The sequence below is a fragment of the Odocoileus virginianus genome, chromosome 6 (assembly GCF_023699985.2).
Source record: "Odocoileus virginianus isolate 20LAN1187 ecotype Illinois chromosome 6, Ovbor_1.2, whole genome shotgun sequence".
Lineage (NCBI taxonomy): Eukaryota > Metazoa > Chordata > Mammalia > Artiodactyla > Cervidae > Odocoileus > Odocoileus virginianus.
The window spans coordinates 3,302,896-3,309,280 of NC_069679.1; the positions used below are offsets into that span (position 1 = coordinate 3,302,896).

At 53.0% G+C, this 6,385-nt stretch overlaps 1 protein-coding gene across 6 annotated transcripts in view; it reads right to left on the reverse strand.

Annotated features, from left to right (window-relative positions):
• Positions 1 to 6,059, reverse strand: part of LHFPL2 (LHFPL tetraspan subfamily member 2) — a 172,961-nt gene extending 166,902 nt beyond the window's left edge. For 3 of the 6 annotated variants that reach the window (XM_070468586.1, XM_070468582.1, XM_070468585.1), the window contains exon 1: positions 5,688 to 6,051. The gene's annotated coding sequence lies outside the window, so the exon portion shown is untranslated. Of the gene's footprint in view, positions 1 to 4,481; positions 4,691 to 5,687 lie in introns of those variants that run through there. The other 3 variants (XR_011488122.1, XR_011488121.1, XM_070468583.1) reach the window with 2 other exon arrangements.
• Positions 6,060 to 6,385: the final 326 nt, after the last annotated feature.

The window sequence follows — 6,385 nt, forward strand, 5'->3', positions numbered from 1 at the left end:
CTGTTTTGTTTTTTTTTTTTTTTAAGGTAGCATGCTATTTTTAAAAAATCTGAAAAAGAGAAAAGTAAAGAAAATAGTCATCTGTAACTCCATGAGTCCAAAATAATCAGAATTTTAGCCCACCTCCTTCAGAATGACATCAGTCACCAGGCTGATGACGATTAATAATCCCACGGACTGTGCCCTAAATCCACAACAGTAAGAGGCGTAATAGCTAAACACAAACCAAACAGCATGCCTGCCCTGTAACAGGTCTTCACTGGGGCCTACTTTGCACACGTATGTTTATTACACAGATGAAATGAAATTCAAATTAACAGACCCTTGAGGGCCATATTGTGTATGTGCTAAGTCATGTCCAACTCTTGGTGACCCCACAGACTGTAGCCCACCAGGCTCCTTTATGGAATATTCCAGGCAAGAATATTGGACTGGGTTGCTATTTCCTACTCCAGAGGATCTTTCCAACCCAGGGATCAAACCCACATCTCTTGAGTCTCCTGCATTGGCAGGCAGGTTCTTTACCACTAGAGCCACCTAGATAGCCCTTAGGGCCACGTGGTAACTTCAAAATAGGAGGCAGATAAGCCTTGTCCCAGGCAGACATGGAAACAATAGCTCTCCAAGTATTCAATACAAGTTCTCAAGGTGCCTACACAGACTCGGTCCCCAGAGAAACCCTTCTCCTGGCAGATGACCAGTCCCACCGCGGTGAGACGAGTGTATTCCAGACTCTCTTTTCCTCTTTATTTTTAAATTTTTTAATTGAAGGATAATTGCTTTACAGAATCTTGTGGCTATCTGTCATACATCAACAAGAATCAGCCACAGTACATCCATGTCCCTTGCCTCCTGAGCCTCCCTCCCACCTCCCTCCCCATCTCACCCCTCCAGTCTGCCACAGAGCCCCTGTCTGAGTTCCCTGCAACACTCTCTTAAGAAGGACACTAATCCCATCCCAGGGGCTCCACCCTCATGACCTCATCTAAACCAAATTACCTTCCCAGGATGCTGCTTCCAAAGACCATCACCATGGGGGTCAGGGTTTGTACCGAGGAATTCTGAGAAGAACACAGTCTATCTGGACCATGCGGGTGTCCTGGGGATGGCAGGTGATCAAATGTATCCGTTGTACATCCTAGCTACTAAATATGTTCACAGTCTTCCTATGTACATTCCTATAGACTATCTCAGTTCAAAACAACATAAACAGATCTCACCGAGTCGGCAAAATAACACCAGAAAGAGTCCGGTCATTGAAGGTCAAAGTTAGGTGCTTGACTAGCCCCTGTTAGGCTTATTGAAAGGATGAAAGAGGAAAATTCAGTTATAAGGACACAGACTACTGTCACCCTGAACACTGTTCAGTAAACCTCAAGAGGCCAGTCAACCACTGACCACTACTGTAAAAATAACTCCGCCTTTCATCTCCACTTCCAGACTTCTCTTCCCCACCTGTGGATCCAGTGCTCTGGTGGGCATCTCTCCCCAGAAGGCTTTGGAGTCAATGAACTCATTCCTCCTCGCCATAGCTGCTCACCTCAGTGAAAGGCGCCATGTCCCACCCCAGTCACCCTGAGCTCCCTCTTAGTAAGAGTCCAGCCCTTAGTAAGGAAGTGTGGTCCATCTCTCCAGTCTCCAGGCCTCTCCCACTTTCCCTCACCAAGTCCCGCCAGCTCACCTGCTATTCCCAGCCCTGGCCTCTGGCCATCAAGAGTTCCTTCTAAAGCACAGTCTCATCACATCAATCACCTGCTTCAACAGGTCAATTCACCTGCTCATTCCCCATCTTCCATACAGCTTTCAAGATGAAGTTCAGACTCCTCAGCTCAGCATCCAAGATCCAACGCCCACCGGGACTTCCCTACACAACTTTGCCTCTAGCCCAAACAGCTACTCTCAGTGCCCTGATGACCTTATACCATTTCAAGCCTTCAGACTCCAGACATATGCATTCTTATTGCACCAGGTATTACTGCAACCTTAAAAGTAATGGAAAAACAAGCAACCTTGAAGGTACCTGAGGGACCAACTATCCACTCTTCCTTTTAGTCTTGGCCCTGCCTCCTATCAGCTTCCCAGGTGGAGCTAGTGGTAAAGAACCCGCCTGCCAATAGAGTCAGCTACTTAAGCACCAGAGCAGGCCCCTCCTGAACACAATCTGGGTTTTATAAGCTGATGATCAGATCTGACCTTTGATTCCTTCTTTGCTTTTCTAAGGCTGTGAAGTCTCACTTCTGGGTAAAGCCTCTACTTGTTCTCCTGGCATATTGGCTGGTGATCCTACCCACATAGGACACATACTTTAATATAAAGCACATACTTTACTATAAAGAAACAGGCCCCCTTTTCTTCCTTCTCCCTGTAGAGGACTCATAAGACCAGCTGCCTGCGGCCGCCATCCCAGCCAGATCACCTCCCCCGGAGCTGGCTGGCTTGTGGACGGGTAGCACGCCCAGCACACTGCTGGCCCAGCACAGGCACTCTGAAACAAAATGAGAGCTTCTCCAGTTTCCGGAGCTCCTTCCCACAGAGTCTGCTTCTCCAACCGGCATGAGTGCTCGGTGAGTGCAGAGGCCTGCTCTTAGTTTCTGTTACCAGATGTCAGGCCAGAGCCTGGCCCACCAGAGGTTACCGGGTATCTGCCGAATGACTGGATGAAAGAACGGATGAATGAGCTAACAGGCATGGCACCCCCCCCAACATTAGAAAAGCAACATGCAGCGTAGCTCCCCAGCTCCAAAAACTACTGTTTTGCTAAGAACGTCTTTTGTTCATTCGGCAACTAAGTACAACCTTAGGAAGACCTGGGCAATGGACTCTTAACCCCAAAACATACTTTGAAAGTGCTTTTTGGAATACATTCTTGAAATCAGGTATTTGTTTACTATTTGTATCTTTCTAAGAGCAATGAACATTGAGTAAAACATTGCTTTAGAATTCCCAAGAGAGACACCAAGTCCACTTTTTTCCTCAAATAAAGTGTCTATATTTGCTTCGGTGGGACCTGAGAAGGTGCCCTTGCAAAGGGGCAGTGAGGCTGAAGCTGCAGGCCACAGCTGTCTCAGGCCCGCAGACCCACATGGAACCTACACTACTCATTCCTTACAACTGGAGTCCCAGTAAAGGCTGCCCTGAAGGGCCAAGAGAATGCAGCCTACAAGTTCCAGAAAGATCAAACTTGTCCGGCAGTGGGCTGCTGGGGGACTGCCTCAATTGAGGCCAGCCATCAGCCATCCTGGTAACCCAGCTCTGTGAAGGGCACTGCTTTTTCCTAGGCATTTGGAGGACTAGACAAACACCATTAACATTTTCTGAGCACTTACTCAATGTGATGCGCCACCCTAAATTCTATATAAAAGTACATAATCAGTTAAACTTCAAGGTGATTCTTTGAATTGAACTTGATCATCACCATTTCACAGACACAGAAACCAACGCTGAGAGAAATCAAAGAACTTGTCCGGGGTTCCGGTAGTAAGTGACACCTCTGGGAACCCAATAGTCCCAATCTGTCTCTCCTATATTTTGGTCTCCTATTTTGTCAATTCTTTGCAATAAAGAAGTTGTGTTTGTGAGTGTGTGTGTATGTGTGTGAGTTGTTTCAGTCGTGTCCAACTCTTTGCAACCCTATGGACTGTAGCCCGCCAGGCTGCTCAATCCATGGGGATTCTCCAGGCAATAACATTGGAGCGGTTGCCACTTCCTCCTTCAGGGTATCTTCCCCACCCAGAGATTGAACCTGTGTCTCTTATGTCTCCTGCATTGGCAAGCCTGTTCTTTACCACTGGCACCACCTGGGAAGCCCAATAAAGAAGTTGAGAAGCAGTATATGTTGTGCATTAAAAAGGGGTAGTTTTCTATATATTATCTATCTTCTCCTGCCTTGGACTTTTCCTCCCTGCCCTTCCTAAACACTGCCTGCAGTAAAGTCTCTGCAATCAGTCAATCCACACATCTGAGGCCCATCCCTGTGCATAAATAGCCATGTGCATAAATAGTGTCTTTTTCCAGAAGGCACTTGTTTTGTTCTAATCCACAGAGATTCGTTTTTTCTTCCGAAAGACAAATTACTGGTTCGTGTATCATGACACAAATTATATTAGATTCAAGAATGTTCATTTGCAGTGTAATTATTCTTCCTAATTGGACTGAACTGAAGATAAACGATTTCCCCTCCCCACTCCCATCCTGCTACACATACTGTCTTTTTCCCTGGAGTAAAATGTTTGCTGCACCCTTTGCAAACACACCACAGCAATCCACATGATCTGCCCTCTGTGTGACCACTTAAGAAAAATATTATTGTAACACTGGGTTTTATCTGGTATTACCTCAAACTCCTCCAACATTATTTTCTCAGAATCAGATCTCTGACAAAGATTAATAACAAGCCTATCACAGTATGATAGTAAAAAGAAATGAGAATCTTGGCTTTCTTTCTTTTCCGTATCTTTAAAACATTTCACCTCCCTACTCACCAGCATGTGTTTCCTATCTCTTATATTTGCAAGGGAGAAGTCGTTTTTTTAAAGAGGACCAGTAGCAAAGAGTCAGGAATACCCGGGAAAGAGCAATACCAAAGTAATTAGCATCCGTCATCACTCAAACCTGGCGCGGGTGGAGCGCTCAGGCGAATAGGTGAAGCAAAAGCAACGTGGGGACGAGAAACGTCTCTCGCAACTCAGCTCGATTGCTCAGGTTTACTCCCAGCGGCCGGCTCTCACACACCCCGCCCCCACTACCCACTGCCCGCTCTGGCTCCGACACAGACTTGTCTATAGGGGCCGCTTGGCGATTTCAGACTGAAGGTCTACTTTCATATGTGGGTCACTGATGGCAATATAAATGCACGCACAGGATCACAGTATCCGCAAAATACAGGAAATGGCCCGGGTGGCGGGTGAGGATGGGGGTGGGGGGTGAGACTTCGGCTTTCCTCTCAGTTACTCCCATTGAGGAAACCAGCTGAAGGATTCTCATAAAACTCATGACCCTCCTGAAACAAGAGAAAAGGTGAACAGGATGGGAGAAAACGCTCTCTCCCTTCTGAGTTCAAAGGACCTAGACGCTGAATGAAGGGGGGGGGGGGGGGGGGGGGGGCGGATCGCACACACACAACTTAGTGCCTGAAAACAACCAGAAACCCGTACGCGCCCCCCCCCCCCCCCCGCCCCGTCCTTGACCCCATCCCGGAGCTCAACCCAGCCCGCCCAGATGTGGTCTTCCCCCTCCACGCCCACCTCCCCCCTCCTCCAGCCCGCACCCCCGATCCCTGCGCTGCCCACAAAAATGCAGCCCAGATCTGAGCAGCAGCTGACGTCTGCGGCCGGCTTGACCCACACCCCGCAGGCCAGGCCCGCGCGGACGACCCCCGGGCGCCGAGTCCGGAGTCAGCTGCACCCGGGACCCGCGCGCCGCCCGAAGCACGCCTGCGGCGGCGAGAAAGCTGAGCTCGCGCCGCCTTCCCGGCAAATCGTCTTTCCAGGCACAACTTTTTTTCCACTTCTGCGGCGGGCGGTCGCGGCTGCCAGAGCCGAAGCGGCGTTCCCTCCTTCCCCAGCGTCCGGCACCCGTCCCGCCAGCACCTCCCCTGCCCCGGTCCGCCCTCCGCGCGGGCTCGGTGGGCGCCGCGCCGGGTGCCCCGCGGGCCGAGGCTGAGCGCGGGCCCGGCCGCTCCGACTCACCCGGTCCCGGCTCGGCGTCCCCGGCTCCGAGCCGCGGCTCCCCGTTACGCCTCCCCGCAGCCACCTCTCGGTCTCTCCGGCCCCGCCGGGCGCGCGGGGAAGAAGGAGGAGGAGGAGAGCGGAGGGAGGAGGCGGGAGGAGGCGGGAGGAGGGGGCGCGGGCGGGAGGGAGAGGGTCCCGGGCGCGGGAGGCGGCGGCGGCGAGGCGAGAGCGCCGACCTCGGCCGCCGCGGGGCTAGCAGGCTGGGAGGGGACGGAGGGGAGGGGACGGAGGGGCGGGGGCGGAGAGAGGAGGAGGCCGCCGAGCCTCCCTGCCCAGGGCCCGGCCCCGCGCCGCCGTCCAGTCACCCTCGCCGCTGAGCCCTGCTCCCGGCCGGCGTCCGGGGAGGGGTCGGGCCCGGGGCTCTCCCGGCGTGGGGCGGGGCGGACGGCCGAGGCCCAGCCTCCGGGGCGGAGTGTCCCTCGGGGCCCCCTGCCGGGGCGGGGCGCAAGGGGATCCCCGCGAGGAGGGGCGGAGGCGCCGGGGCCTGGGAGCCGGTCCCCGGGCCCGTCGGGCGGCGGCGGCGCCTCCCCGAGTCCGGCGAGGGTCCCCCGAGCTGGGCCCGGGGATCTCCCGGCGCGGTTTCGGAAAACCGTCTCCATGAGTTGGGAGAGCGCGCTCCGCCCGGCCGGGGGAGGCGGGGAACCGCGGAGTCGGAG